General features: G+C 40.5%; 1 protein-coding gene and 1 pseudogene across 1 annotated transcript in view; both read left to right on the top strand.

The window, feature by feature from the left end:
* The window catches only part of USH2A (usherin), a 930,103-nt gene that overhangs the window by 812,177 nt on the left and 102,206 nt on the right, over nt 1-15,720 (top strand). The gene's annotated exons all lie outside the window — the stretch shown is intronic.
* On the top strand, nt 7,717-15,451 carry LOC138090664 (sorting nexin-24-like; annotated as a pseudogene).

The raw sequence follows: 15,720 nt of genomic DNA, 5'->3' as shown, positions 1-15,720 counted from the left end.
TTTATTCCTATAAATGATGCTTTCTTTTTCATTGGAAAACATACATCAAAAGAATAAACTGGAAGAGAATCAAGATTTGAGTATTTTCTTTTCACTGATGCGGTACTGATGCGCCATGCAGTGTTACTGGATTGCATGCTTTGGGAATGTATAGAAGCTTATATAGGTTTCCAGAACAAGAAATCTTAACCTCACCTTCAAAGATCCGAAAAGATATGTTAATGCTCTTTGTTTATTAACTTTTGAAAAACTTCATAATTCTAGTTCAGAAAGATAAACGTTTCCATCTGACAGAGTCTAAAAGAAACGATTCAGTTGGGTACACCTTTGAATGCCAAATATATCACTTTAAAAGTCAGTATTTGTTTCAGCAGTAACTGTTTCTATGTTAGCATACTGAGTATTTGCAGGTTTGAGCCCTCCAGCTGAGCACTCCAGCGAAAATGGTCTGTCCCCTTTCTTTCCACGAGGAGGATGCCCTTTGCTGGATATGTGTGCATGCTATGTACCACTGTGCATCAAACATATAAGCAGTTAACATGCACCTGAGCATCTTAGGGAGGTTTTTGGAAAATCCTTGCCTCCTCTTGTACCAGAATGATTGCAAGTGTGAAAGTGGCCATAGTTCACTGTGGTTTTCTTTTTACTGCTGTATTATTGCACCCTGTTGGGGGATACATCTGAGCATTTCATGTGTCCTACTTTTAAAATGCCCAGATGGTGACTGCGTGCTCTGGTTTGAATTGGGCAGGCCTCATCTTTCATGCTCCGTAGTCTGCCCAGTTATCAGAGAGACACGAAACAAGGAAAATTCTTCCATTTTTCAGCTCCTCTTCATCTGTTTTGAGTCACCCCCAGTGAATGATGTACTTGCACAATTGTTGAGATGACAGTCACCATGATAACTGAACATTGCTTCCCTGGGCTGGGTAGTGCCCTGTGTACCCGGAGCTCTCTGCTCCCCTCCCAGCATTTTGCAGTGTAACTGATTACTTGCCATCTTGTAAGTAACACCGGAGTGAGAGACAGTGTAAATATTTTATACCTTGCTGAAACGACTTATATTTGCATTGGTCTTCTTCACACTAGACTTTAAGCTTAACAGAGAATTTAGATCAAATCATTCAATCTAAGAAATAGTCAAAAGAACTAATGAAATAAATGTAACAGTGTAACTGGTTAAAATAGCCCAAGAGCATAATAGAGGTTTCAGATGATTTTGTGACATGCACCTTTTATAGGACTTTTGTCTCCGACTATATTCTTCAAAGTGCCATCAAGGCAATGACCGTCGGTATCGTTTTTATCAATAACAGTCAGCACTTCCCACTGGGAAATTAGTCAAGAGGATGAGACTTTTTTTTACAAAATCATCTTTAAGCATTTATCTTCCAAAAGGTATTACAAAACTGTCCATTATAAGGCAGGAGCTTAAGTGAGTTACTTGTTCTTTTAGAATTTTATTCATAATAAGCTAGTGATCTGATTTCATTTTATTTAGAGAAGAAAATGATTTTGTTTTGTTTTCTTAGTAATAGCTTTTCTAAAGACAGAATGTTAATATAGTCCAGTTGTTATCAAACTTTGAAAAATGTACACTCCTATAAAAATTTCTAGAGTACACATCCCATTATATGTATATTTATTTATTTATAAATTATAAAAATTGTGCATGCATGCGTGCCTAGTTGTTTCAGTCATGTCTAACTTTCTGTGACCCTGTGGAATATACCACCTCAGGCTTCTGGGTCCATGGGATTATCCAGGCTAGTGAACAAATATTTATACTGTTCATTTTAAAAGGAGTCCTTATTGTTGTTGTTTTGTTGATAAGTCATGTCCAACTTTTTGTGACTCCATGGACTGTATAACCTTCCAGGCTCCTCTGTTCATGGGATTTCCCAAGCAAGAATAACCGAGTGAATTGCCATTTCCTTCTCCAGGGGATCTTCTCAGCCCAGGCATTGAAATTGCATCTCCTGCATTGCAGGTGGATTCTTTACCACTGAGCCAATAGGGAAGCCCTTTAAAAGGACTTGAGCTCAGTTCAGTCACTTAATCATGTCTGACTCTGCAATCCCATGGACCACAGCGTGCCAGGTTTCCCTGACCTTCACCAGCTTCTGAAGTTTGCTCAAACTCATGTTCATCAACTCACTGATGCCATCCAACCATCTCATTCTTTGTGTCCCTTTCTCCTCCTACCTTCAATCTTTCCCAGCATCAGAGTCTTTTTAAATGAGTCATCTCTTCACATCAGGTGACCAAAGTATTGATGTTTTGTTTCAGCATCAGTCCTTCCAATGAATATTTATGACTGATTTCCTTTAGGATTAAATGGTTTGATCTCTTTGCAGTCCAAGGGACTCTCAAGAGTCTTCTCCAACACCACAGTTCAAAAGCATCAATTCTTTGGCACTCAGCTTTCTTTATAGTCCAACTCTCACATCCATACATGACTACTGGAAAAACCATAGCTTTGGCTCAACAGATTTTTGTTGGCAAAGTAATGCCTCTGCTTTTTAATATGCTGTCTAGGTTGGTCATAGCTTTTCTTCCAATATTCTTTTAATAATATTATGGCTGCAGTCACCATCTGCAGTGATTTTGGAGCCCAAAGAAATAGTCTGTCACTGTTTCCATTGTTTCCCCATCTATTTGCCATGAAGTGATGGGACCAGATGCCATGATCTTCCATTTTTTGAATGTTGAGTTTTAAGCCAGCTTTTTTACTTTCCTCTTTCACTTTGGTTCTTCTTCGCTTTCTGCCATAAGGGTGGTGTCGTCTGTACATCTGAGGTTATTAATATTTCTCTTGGCAATCTTGATTCCAGCTTGTGCTTCATCCAGCCCAGCATTTTGCATGATGTACTCTGCATATAAGTTAAAAAGCAGGGTGACAACATACAGTCTTGATGTTCCAGTCTGTTGTTCCATGTTCAGTTCTAACTGTTGCTTCTTGACCTGCATACAGAGTTCTCAGGGGGCAGGTCAGGTGGTCTGGTCCATCTCTTGAAGAATTTTCCACAGTTTGTTGTGATCCACATAGTCAAAGGCTTTGGCGTAGTCAATAAAGCAAAAGTAGATGTTTTTCTGGAATTTTCTTGCTTTTTTTGATGATCCAACAGATGTAGGCAATTAGATTTCTGCTTACTCTGCCTTTTCTAAATCCATCTTGAACATCTGGAAGTTCATGGTTCACGATGAAGCCTGGCTTGGAGAATTTTGAGCATTACTTTGCTAGCATGCATGTGAGATGAGTGCAATTGTGCGCTAGTTTGAACATTCTTTAGCATTACCTTTCTTTGGGATTGGAATGAAAACTGACCTTTTCCAGTCCTGTGGCCACTGCTGAATTGTCCACATTTGCTGGCATGTTGAGTAGACATAGACAAAATCATCAGTAGAATATTTTCTTAATCAAGAGCTAATACTATCATTAGTTAGTACATCAAGAAAACAATAGATTGGAAAAGTCAAGAAGATTAGAGATACCAAGGGAACTTTCCAAGAAAGTGTGAAAGTTGCTCAGTCATGTCCAACTGTTTGTGACCCCATGGACTATAATGTCCATGGAATTCTCCAAACCAGAATACTGGAGTGGGTAGCTTTTCCCTTCTCCAGAGGATCATCTCAACCCAGGAATAGAACCCAGGTCTCCTTCATCACAGCAGATTCTTTACCAGTTGAGCCACAAGGGAAGACCAAGAATACAAGAGTGGGTAGCCTGTCCCTTCTCCAGTGGATCTTCCTGACCCAGGAATCGAACTGGGATCTCCTACCCTGCAGGTGGATTCTTTACCAACTGAGCTATCAGGGAAGCCCATTTCAAGGAAAGATAGCCACAGTGAAGGACACAACCAGTTAGGTCCTAACAGAAGCAGAAGAGATTAAGAAAGGTGGTCAGAACACACAGATGAACTGTATGAAAAAAGTCTTAATGACCTATATAGCCATGGTGGTATGATCACTCACCTAGAGCCAGACATCCTGGACTGTGAACTCAAGTGGGCCATAGGAAACATCACAACGAACAAAGCTAGTGGAGGTGATGGAATTCCAGTTGAACTATTTCCAATCCTAAAAGATGATGCTATTTAAATGCTATACTTGATATGCCAGCAAGTTTGGAAAACTCAGCAGTGGCCACAGGACTGGAAAAGGTAAATTTTCATTCCAATCCCAAAGAAAGGCAATGCCAAAGGATATTCAGACTGCTGCACAATTGTGCTTATTTCACAGGATGGCAAGGTAATGCTCAAAATCCTTCGAGCTAGGCTTCAACAGTAAGTGAACCAAGAACTTCCAGATGTACAAGCTGGATTTAGAAAAAGCAGAGGGACCAAAGACCAAATTGACAACATCCTCTGGATCATAGGAAAAGCAAGAAGTTTCCAGAAAAAAAACACCTACTTCTGCTTCATTGACTATGCTAAAGCCTTTGACTGTGTGGATCACAGCAAACTGGAAAATTCTAAAGAGATTGGAATACCAGACCACCTTACCTGTCTCCTGAGAAACCTGTATGCCGGTCAAGAAGCAACAGTTAAAACTGGACATGAAACAACAGACTGGTTCAAATTTGGGAGAGGAGTACATCAGGCTGTATATTGTCATCCTGCTTATTTAACTTAAATGCAGAACATCTCGTGTGAAATGCTGGGCTGGATGATTCACAAGCTGGAATCAAGATTACTGGGAGAAGTATCAACAACTTCAGATATGCAGATAACACCCACACTAATGGCAGAAAGTGAAGAGCCACTGAAGAGCCACTTGATGAGGGTGAAGGAGGAGAGTAAAGAACCTACTTAAACATAAATGTTCAAAAAAGTAAAATCATGGCATATGGCCTCCTTACCTCATGGCAAATAGAAGGAGGAAAAGTGGAAACAGGGACAGACTTTTATTTTCTTGGACTCCAAAATCAATGTGGATGGTGACTGCATCCATGAAATTAAAAGATGCTTGCTCCTTGGAAGAAAAACTATGACAAACCTAGAAACATATTAAAAAGCAGAGACATCACTTTGCCAACCAAGGTCCATATGGCTTTGGTTTTTCCAGTAGTCACATACAGATGTGAGAGTTGGACCAGAAAGAAGGCTGAGCATGGATGTATTGATGCTTTTGAACTGTGGTGGTGGAAAAGACTCTTGAGAGTCCTTTGGACAGGGAGGATATCAAACCAGTCAATCCTAAAGGAAATCATCCCTGAATATTCATTGAAGGATTCATGCTGAAGCTGAAGCTCCAATACTTTGGCCAACTGATGTGAAGAGCTGACTCCATCGGAAACAAACTGATGGGAAAGATTGAGGGCAGGGGATGACAGAGGATGAGACAGTTGAATGGCATCATCAATTTGATGGACATGAATTTAAGCAAACTCTCTGGGAGATAGTGAAGGACAGGGAAGCCTGGTGTGCCGCCATTCATGGGGTTGGAAAGAGTGAAACACAGCTGAGCGACTGAACAACATCAACAAGACACAGAATTTTTAGGTGCAATTTTAGATGCTGGATATCAAAGTATTTTCCATGTGGTCTCCTTGACAATATGAATTTTTTTTGTCAATTTCTGGTCAAAGATTCTTGAACTGTCAGTGTTTATATCTTATACTATGGCTGATGAAAAAGCTTGTCTCATAAGTAAGAAATATCAAACTGGTCTCTTTTTTGTTCTTTATTTAGTTATGAATTTAGGTATTCTGTCTTAACCATGGTTTTCCATTTTTCAGGAACCTTGAAAGTTACCCATGTTTCCAAAGTAGTATAGTTAAAACCAGACAATATAATTTTTGAACCACTTAGCATGGAGTAATAAACCACATCATGATGTACTGAAAGCTAATAAATGAGGTAAATATTTCCAGCTCCTCCACCCTGTAAAACTCTTATTCTTCCCTTTTCAGGGACTAATCCAGGGCTTCATTCATTCATTCATTCACTTATCCAATTAGTATGCCACCAGGATATACAGCAGTAAATACAACAAAAAGAATACAAAAATTCTTTCCTTTTTAGGCTTTTATTCTAGTGAGGAAAGATAGTAAACAGGATAAATAAGCAAGTTAAAATATATGTGTATATTAATATGTGTGTGAATGTATGTGTATATATGAATGATAAGGGCAATGGAGAAAAATAGACCATAGATGAGGGATCAGTGATTCTGTGTTCGCCTTTCAGGAGAGTATTATGTTGGCCAAGCATGGGACTAGGGAGAGTGTTGGCTTGGTGGGACAGGGAGGGTGAAACTTAATGTAAGGAGGCCAGGGAAAGCTTAAAAGAAGGTGACACTGGAGCAGGGCTTTGAAGGTGAAAACCATACAGTTAACTGGGAGAAAAAAAAATAGTTCAGGAGGAGGGATATGCAATCAGATTCTGGGCTTCAGGAGTCTGGGTTTGGCCCCTGCCTGTTCCTTTAATTCCCAAGACCCATTAGTATGTGCATTGACCTTCAGCCTAGGATTCTGAAAGGTCAGGTTCAACCACTGACATCCCTGTGATGCCCCTTTGACAGGTAAATGCTTCATAGCTTCGGGACTTAAGGCTCAGCCACCAGATGAGTTGTGCAATGTAGACATTTTCCCAGTTTACAGATCTGCTCTTTGAGTCTGTAACATTCACGTACTGGTAACGAAGGCTACCTTGAATGCCAGTCCATCATCCGGGTGTCTAACTTCCTTCATTTCTTCCCATATCATCTTCCAAAATATCCCCACATTCCAGCTAAACCAGAATAAAATGCATTCATTGCAAAATAAAAGTCTCTTATTACTATATCCAGCTTCAAGCCCAGGAACTCTTACTAATTTCCCAAATCTTTCTCCAGGTTTTTTTCCTAATCCCATTTTTATAATCTATAGCCCCAAAATTAAATATAAGTGTAGCCACCTGAAAACATCAGGTATACAATATTGGGTGAAAAGAAGAGAATGAATATTTATATACACAACACACAATACAGTCTATAGACTTTATTTCTATAATAGGTCATGAGGCCAGTTGTTGTATTTATGATTTCCCTTTCTTATCTCCCTAACAAATTAGGATTATTTGGCTGATGAGCACAACCAACCTCATTCCTGAACAATCTGAGTTCTTGGTGGTCTTGCTTCCATAAACTTGCAGTGATCTTACATTAGCCTGGCAGAAGGTAATCCAAGTAACAGGCAGCAATTTTCTACCTTCAATTCAATGAAGCTGTTATAGAATCATTCTTCTTCTAAATTAGCAGATTCCAGAGTCTTAGTTATAGTAAATAAAGCTTTTACAAATTGATCTTTCATCTCATTATGTTTGCAAGGAAGCCTCTCCTTGTACCTTTCTACCCTGAGTCTTCTGGGATTTCTGCATCAGATGTGATGGACAAATAGCTAACTGCAAATGCTCTTCTGACTCTTTAAGATTCTAGAAATTTAAAATTTGTTTTAGTTTGCTGAAATCTTACATTGGATAATACAATGACTACTCTTCTATCACACATACCTAAACATTTCCTGTCTGTTGCTATTTAAAGCTCTTTCCTTGCTGTGAAGTTTTTTCTCACTGCTTAATTTAAGCACATAATAACTTCTTTAGTGCTAGTTTTCACGTGTTTTTACAGTGCTTTCTTGAAAGTGAGTTTTGCATTCCTAATGAGTTGCAGTACCTGAAATCTAAGATTTGAATACTTTCTACTTCTTTTCCACTCCCTTTAGTGCTTAGCACCATGTTAGAAAAAGTAGATGCTCAATTGGTATTTGAACACGGATTTGACTCTCAGGCCATAAACCTACTGCAGCATTTTTCTTTGGTGAGATCTTTAAATACAGCATAAAATCAAATTTATAAATAAATCAAGTGTACTTCAATTATAAAAAACATGTGCCCTTTGGAATCAAATCATTTCCTTAGCTGCTTCTGATAGCAAGAACCTGAGCACTTTTACTGAACCCCATGAACAGTATGAAAAGGCAGAAAGATATGACACTGAAAGATGAGCCCCCCAGGCCAGTAGGTGTCCAATATACTACTGGGGAAGAGTGGAGGAAGAGCTGCAGAAAGAATGAAGAGCCTGAGCCAAAGCAGAAACAACACCCAGCTGTGGTCGTGTCCAGTGGTGAAAGTAAAGCCCAATGCTATAAAGAACAATATTAGAAACCTGGAATGTTAGGTCCATGAATCAAGGTAAATTGGGTGTGGTCAGACAGGAGATGGCAAGAGTGAACACTGACATTTTAGGAATCAGTGAGCTAAAATGGCCAGGAATCGGTGAATGTAACTCAGATGACCATTATATCTACTACTGTGGGCAAGAATCCCTTAGAAGAAATGGTGTAGCCCTCATAGTCAACAAAAGAGTCCTAAATGCAGTATTTGGGTGCAATCTCAAAAATGACAGAATGATCTCAGTTCGTTTCCAAGACAAACCATTCAACATCACAGTAATCCAAGTCTATGACCCAACCACTAAAGCCAAAGAAGATGAAGAACAATTCTGTGAAGACCTACAAGAACTCCTAGAACTATGTGTGTGTGTATATATAGATACACTTTTCTTCATAGAGGACTGGAATGCAAAACTAAGAAGTCAAGAGATACCTGGCATGAATGCAAGTTTGGCCTTGGAGTAGAAAATGAAACAGGGCAAAGACTAACAGTGTTTTGCCAAGAGAATGCAATGGTCATAGCAAACACCCTCTTCCAACAACACAAGAGAAGACTCTACACATGGGCATCACCAGATGGTCAATACCAAAATCAGATTGATTATATTCTTTGTAGCCAAAAATGGAGAAGCTCTATACAGTTAGCAAAAATAAGACCTGGATCAGACTATGGCTCAGATCTTGAGCTCGTTATTGCAAAATTCAGGCTCACTCAAATTGAAGAATGTAGGGAAAACCACTAGGCCATTCAGGTATGACCTAAATCAAATCCCTTATGTTTATAAAGTAGAGGTGATGAATAGATTCAACGATTAAATCTGGTATACAGAGTTCCTGAAGGACTATGGACAAAGGTTCCTAACATTGTACAGGAGGTGGTAGCAAAGGCTATCCTCAAGAAAAAAGAAATGCAACAAGGCAAAATGGTTGTCTGAGGAGGCCTTACAAATAGCTGAGGGGGAAAAAAAAAAAAAGGCAAGACCAAGAAGAAAGGGAAAGACATACCCAACTGAATGCAGAGTTCCAAAGAACAGCAAGGAGAGATAAGAAAGCCTTCTTACATGAACAATGCAAGAAATAGAAGAACACAATAGAATGCAAAAGACTAGAGTTCTCTTTAAGAAAGCTGGAGCTACCAAGGCAACACTTCATGCAAAGATCGGCACAAAAAAGGTCAGAAATGGCAAGGACCTAACAGAAGCAGAAGAGATTAAGTAGAAGTGGCAAGAATACACAGAACTATACAAAAAAGGTCTTAATGACCCAGGTAACCACGATGGTGTGATCACTCAACTAGAGGCAGACATCCTGGACTGTGAAGTCAAGTGGGCCTTAGGAAGAATCACTATGAACAAAGCTAGTGGGGGTGATAGAATTCCAATTGAGCTATTTCAGATCCTAAAAGATGATGCTGTTAAAGTACTGCACTCAATATGCCAGAAAATTTGGAAAACTCAGCAGTGGCTACAAGACTAGAAAAGGTCAGTTTTCATTCCATTCCCAAAAGAAGGCCATGCCAAAAATGTTCAAATTATTGTACAATTACACTCATGTCACATGCTAGCAAGATTACGCTCAAAATCTTTCAAGCTAGGCTTCAGCAGTACGTGAACCAAGAACTTCCAGATGTACCAGCTGGATTTAGAGAAGGCAGAGAAACCAGAGATCAAATTGCCAACACTGATTGGATTATCGAAAAAGCAAGGGAATTTAAAAAAATCTACTTCTGCTTCATTACACTAAAGCCTGTGTGTGGATCACAACAAACTTGGAAAATTCTTAAAGATATGGGAACACCACACTACCTTACCTGCCCGTTGAAAAACCTGTGTGTAGGACAAGAAGCAACAGTTAGAACTGGACATGGAAAAAAACGCTGGTTCAAAATTGGGAAAGGAGTACATCAAGGCTATATATTGTCACCCTGTTTATTTAACTTATATGGAAAAGTACATTATGCGAAATGCTGGACTGGATAACTCATAAACTGGAATCAAGACTATCAGGAGAAATAAATATAAACAACCTCAGATATGCAGCTGATACCACTTTAATGGCAGAAAGTGAGGAGGAACTAAAGAACCTCTTGTTGAAGGTGAAAGAAGAGAGTGAAAAAGCTGACTTAAAACTCAGCATTCAAAAAATGAAGATCATGGCAACCGGTCCCATCACTTCATGGTGAATAAATGGGGAAAAACTGGAAACTGTCATATTTCATTTTATTGAGCTCCCAAATCACTCCAAATGGTGAGCCACAAAATTAAAAGATGCTGTTCCTTGGAAGAAAAGCTATTACAAACCTAGACAGTGTATTAAAAAGCATAATCATCACTTTGCTGAAAAAGGTCCATGTAGTCAAGTCTGTGACCTTTCCAGTAGTCATGTATGGATGTGTCACTGGACCATAAAGAAGGCTGAGCACCTAAAAAATTGATGTTTTTGAACTGTGGTGCTGGATAAGACTCTTGAGAGGAGAGTCCCTTAGACAGCAAGGAAGTCAAGCCAGTCAATCCTAAAGGAAATCAACTATCAAACCTGAATATTCATTGGAAGGACTGATGCTGAAGCTGAAGCTGCAATACTTTGGCCACCTGATTTCGAAGAGACAGCTCAATGGAAAAGAACCTGATGCTGGGAAAGTCAGGGAAGGCAATGGCACCAACTCCAGTACTCTTGCCTGGAAAATCCCATGGATGGAGGAGCCTGGTAGGCTGTGGCCCATGGGGTTGCTAAGAGTCAGACACGACTGAGCGACTTCACTTTCACTTTTCACTTTCTTGCACTGGAGAAGGAGATGGCAACCCACTCCAGTGTTCTTGCCTGGAGAATCCCAGGGATGGGGGGCCTGGTGGGCTGCCGTCTATGGGGTCGCACAGAGTCAGACACAACTGAAGTGACTTAGCAGCAGCAGCAGCTGGGAAAGCTTGAGGGCAAGAGAAGAAGGGAGTGACAGAGGATGAGATGGTTGGATGACATCACTGACTCAGTGGACACCGAAGAAGTTCTGAGCAAGCTCCAGGAGATAGTGAAGGACAGGGAAGCCTGGTGCACTGCTGTTTATAGGGTCACGAAGAGTTGGACATGACTTAGTGACTGAACAACGACTATGTACCAGGCTCTTTCAGAAGGTCATCCAGTTTAATCCTTACGAAAGTCCATGAGAGATATATTAACTGTTAGAAACCAAGACTCATAAAAAGTAGGTAATCTGCCAAATGCCCCCTCTAGTATGAGTGACAGAGCTGTCTTCTAAGTTAACTGCTTTTGTTTTTATTAAAGGACCTCGGCTCTCAAAACTTACCTCATTCCCCAGACATCAGTCACAGGGCTTCTCAGAGAATTTCCTCTTGCATTAAAAAAGATCATTTTTGGTTTTTTGCTAAACAGGGCAAGCAAAATAATAGATTGCAGAATAATTCTAATAATGCATTTAAGATGCCAAACTCATACCATACCGTCTATCCTCAGTGAGAAACTTTTTTTTTCTGTTTTGTCTAAGGGTCTAAAAACAATCTTTGACTTGCCTCAGTGAAAATAAGAACCACAACTTCTAGCTCTCAGAACAAATATAAGTTGTTTTTATTTTTAATTAAGTATGCTTAGCTTAAGTACGTTTTCTCTTAAGGTATAATGACTAAACTGTGATCATTTCTTTTTGTTTATTCATTTAAGGTGCAAATAAAAGCAGATAATCAATAGATCATAATCTAAAACTGGAGGATTTACAAGTTAATAAGCTTGAGTCAATAGATATTCCATAGTGAAGCCTTCAATGCTGAACCTGACATAATTTGCTTTGCACTAAGCTAGTTGACTTAATGCTTTAATTTAATGCCAATATTAACTGAAAAATCCAAAGAAAAGGGGAAATTTTAAATCCTATTATACTAAAATGTTTTCAAAGCAACAACACAATCATGTCACAACTGCTTAAGTATGCCACCAGCATCTGCCTAAACTGCCTGCATGCTGCGTGTGTGCTAAGTAGCTTTAGTCATGTCTGAGTCTTTGCAGTCCTATGGACCGCAGCCCACCAGACTTCTCTGTCCATGGAGTTCTCCAGGCTAGAATATTGGAGTGGGTTGCCATGCCCTTCTCCAGGGGATCTTCCCGATCCTGGGATCAAACCCTCGTCTCTATGTCTCCTGCATCAGCAGGCAGGTTCTTCACCACTAGTGCCACCTGGGAAGCCCAGACTGCCTGGGCTCTGGTCGTTAATAACAGTTAACCCCTTGGGAGCCTGGCACATGTGAATTTTGGAAGATGACCTACCCTTGCAGTGTCTTTTCTTAGCCTTGAGCGTTATCATTGTTTAGTCTGATAACATCTGCTTTTCCTGACTTGCATGCAGACCATTGGAGTTGTGTTTATTTTGAAAGCTGGGTTATTTCGAATCTTTCTATTCCCCTTGATTCCTCTTGAGATTCCTCTGATTCCTCATAAAACAGAGCAGTAAACAGGGCAGAGAGCAGAGGAAGTCTTTCTGGGTCCCTGGAAGGAAGCAGTGAGACCCTTTCTTTATAGAGAAGTAGTGTAGATTAGCTTCCTTCTTCTGAAATCTGCTGAGACTAATGGGGGTATATTCAGGGTTATGAGCCTGGACTCTATAGTCAGAATGCTTCCCCTCAAATCCTGGTTCTGCCTCCTATAATTATATCAGTTCAGTTCAGTCGCTCAGTCGTGTCCGACTCTTTACGACCCCCTGAACTGCAGCATGCCAGCCCTCCCTGTCCATCACCAACTCCTGGAGCTTGCTTAAACTCATGTCCATTGAGTCAGTGATGCCATCCAACCATCTCATCCTCTGTTGTCCCCTTCTCCTCCCACCTTCAGTCAGGGTCTTTTCAAATGAGTCAGTTCTTTCTATCAGGTGGCCAAAGTATTGGAGCTTCAACTTCAGCATCAGTCCTTCTAATGAATATTCAGGACTGATTTCCTTTAGGATGGACTGGTTGGATCTCCTTGAAGTCCAAGGGACTCTCAAGAGTCTTCTCCAACACCACACTTCAAAAACATCAATTCTTCAGCACTCAGCTTCCTTTATCGTCCAGGTCTCACATCCATACATGACTACTGGAAAAACTATAGCTTTGACAAGATGAACCTTTGTTGGCAAAGTAATGTCTGCTTTTTAACATGCTGTCTATGTTGGTCATAACTTTTCTTCCAAGGAATAAGTGTGTTTTAATTTCATGGCTGCAGTCACCATCTGCAATGATTTTGGAGCCCCCCCCCCCCGCAAAAAGTCTGCCACTGTTTCCCCATCTATTTGCCATGAAGTGATAGGACCAGATGCCATGATCTTAGTTCTCTGAATGTTGAGCTTTAAGCCAACTTTTTCACTCTCCTCTTTTACTTTCATCAAGAGGTTCTTTGGTTCTTCTTCACTTTCTGCCATAGACAATCATAATTATATGACCATGGGCTATTTGCTTTAACTTTACATCCCTTTCCTTGTCTGAAAATGAGGATAATAGCAGTGCTATCTCATGAGATTGCTTTAAGGTTAATATACATAAAGCACTTGAAAAGTGCCTACCCTATAGCATGTACTCACTGTCTTAACCCTTTGAGAAACTATTTATGAAAAGGATGAAAAGTACATGGAATATATGCTACAAATAACTTTGAAAGCAGCAGCAGCAGCACTGAACGTAGTAGTCAGATATGTCTTTCTGCACTGCTTTGTACACACAACAGAAGTCCTAATGTAGTCCTTGTTACCACCCTCACAACCTCATTTGTGAGTTCCCAGTCTGGTTTTCATTTTGTGCCATTGCTGGCTGCACTATAGCCAAAATGGCACTGTGTTTGGATTGCCCTTTAAGTAGGCCAGCTAAAGCCTTCTGGTCCCATCATTGTCATCAAAAACAAATCAGTTTGCTTTTCTAAAATAAATGGACTATTAGTTATGCACTGGTTTTTACTATAGGGTGAAAGTGAAAATCACTCAGTCATGTCTGACTCTTTGCAACCCCATGGACTGTACAGTCCATGGAATTCTCCAGGCAAGAATACTGGAGTGGGTGGCCTTTCCCTTCTCCAGGGGATCTTCCCAACTCAGGGATTGAACCCATGTCTCCCTTATTGCAGGCAGCACTCTTCTATTCAGGAAGGATACTTGGAAAACAGAGAACAGAAAGCTCATTGATTTTTATGATGAACATTTTTCCACATTTCTCAATCTCTCTCTGAAACCACATGCATCTAAGTCTTACCATCAATGTAAGTGGCAGTTATTACCTACTTGTCATTTCATGGGTCTGGATGAACTTGATCAATGCCATTCACACTCCTGTCACTTCAGTTGAGTTACCTACACTGCCAGTACTACACACGTAGAGTTTAACTGCCACTTAAAATGTCTTCAAAAAGATTATACTATGGGCCCTCCACTGGCCAACTGGTGTGACCATAAAGGTCTACATTCCATCCTTTTCCTATGAGGAGAGTGACCTGGAGTGGGGATACACAGTTTTTAAGATAGAAGTGCTAATGAATGGGAAAAAAAAAAAAAACATTTTGTTAAAAAAGGGTATAGCGAATTTCATGCCCTGCACAAAAAGCTTCAGTTCAGTTTAGTTCAGTTCAGGCGCTCAGTCATGTCCGACTCTTTGCGAGCCCGTGAATCGCAGCACACCAGGCCTCCCTGTCCATCACCAACTCCCAGAGTTCACTCAGACTCATGTCCATCGAGTCAGTGATGCCATCCAGCCATCTCATCCTCTGTCGTCCCCTTCTCCTCCTGCCCCCAATCCCTCCCAGCATCAGAGTCTTTTCCAATGAGTCAACTCTTCGCATGAGGTGGCCAAAGTACTGGAGTTTCAGCTTCAGCATCATTCCTTCCAAAGAAATCCCAGGGCTGATCTCCTTCAGAATGGACTGGTTGGATCTCCTTGCAGTCCAAGGGACTCTAAAGAGTCTTCTCCAACACCACAAGAAATGTATTAAAACCCCAGAAATTCCTTCTAAACATGTTTGGAACTGGGTCCCAAATGTTGGAACAGTGATGACAAGGTTTGAAACCTATTTACAGGCTGTCATTCTGAAAAATGAAGAACTTCTCAAACTATTTCTTGACTTCCTAAATGTTCAACACTTGCCCTCTCTACCAAAGACAGAGAATTGTGCATCTTTTGATAAGACAGAGTCTGAAGAGTAAAGCAAACTGTCCCACCAGCCGGTGCTGCTGTTCTCAGGGATCCATATGTCTTGCTTGTAGCCAGCGATTTTCCAAATGTGGTTACTGAAGGAGTTCTCCATGGGATATTTTACCCTCATCTACAACCCAGCTAGAAATCCTCCATGGCGAAAAGAAGCTGAAGCAGGATTTGAAGTCATAGTCAAGGAAATTGATACCTACCAAAATAACCTAAGTGAAGTGAGTGAAGTCGCTCAGTCATGTGCGCCTCTTTGCCACCACCTGGTCTATAGCCTACCAGGCTTCTCCATCCATGGGATTCTCCAGGCAAGAATACTGGAGTGGGTTACCATTTCCTTCTCCAGGGGATCTTCCCAACCCAGGGATCGAACCTGGGTCTCCCGCATTGTAGGCAGATGCTTTA

The sequence above is a fragment of the Capricornis sumatraensis genome, chromosome 14 (genome assembly GCF_032405125.1).
Source record: "Capricornis sumatraensis isolate serow.1 chromosome 14, serow.2, whole genome shotgun sequence".
Classification (NCBI taxonomy): domain Eukaryota; kingdom Metazoa; phylum Chordata; class Mammalia; order Artiodactyla; family Bovidae; genus Capricornis; species Capricornis sumatraensis.
The sequence above is the reverse complement of the archived record's forward strand: the minus strand, read 5'-3'. Positions and strand labels throughout refer to the sequence as shown.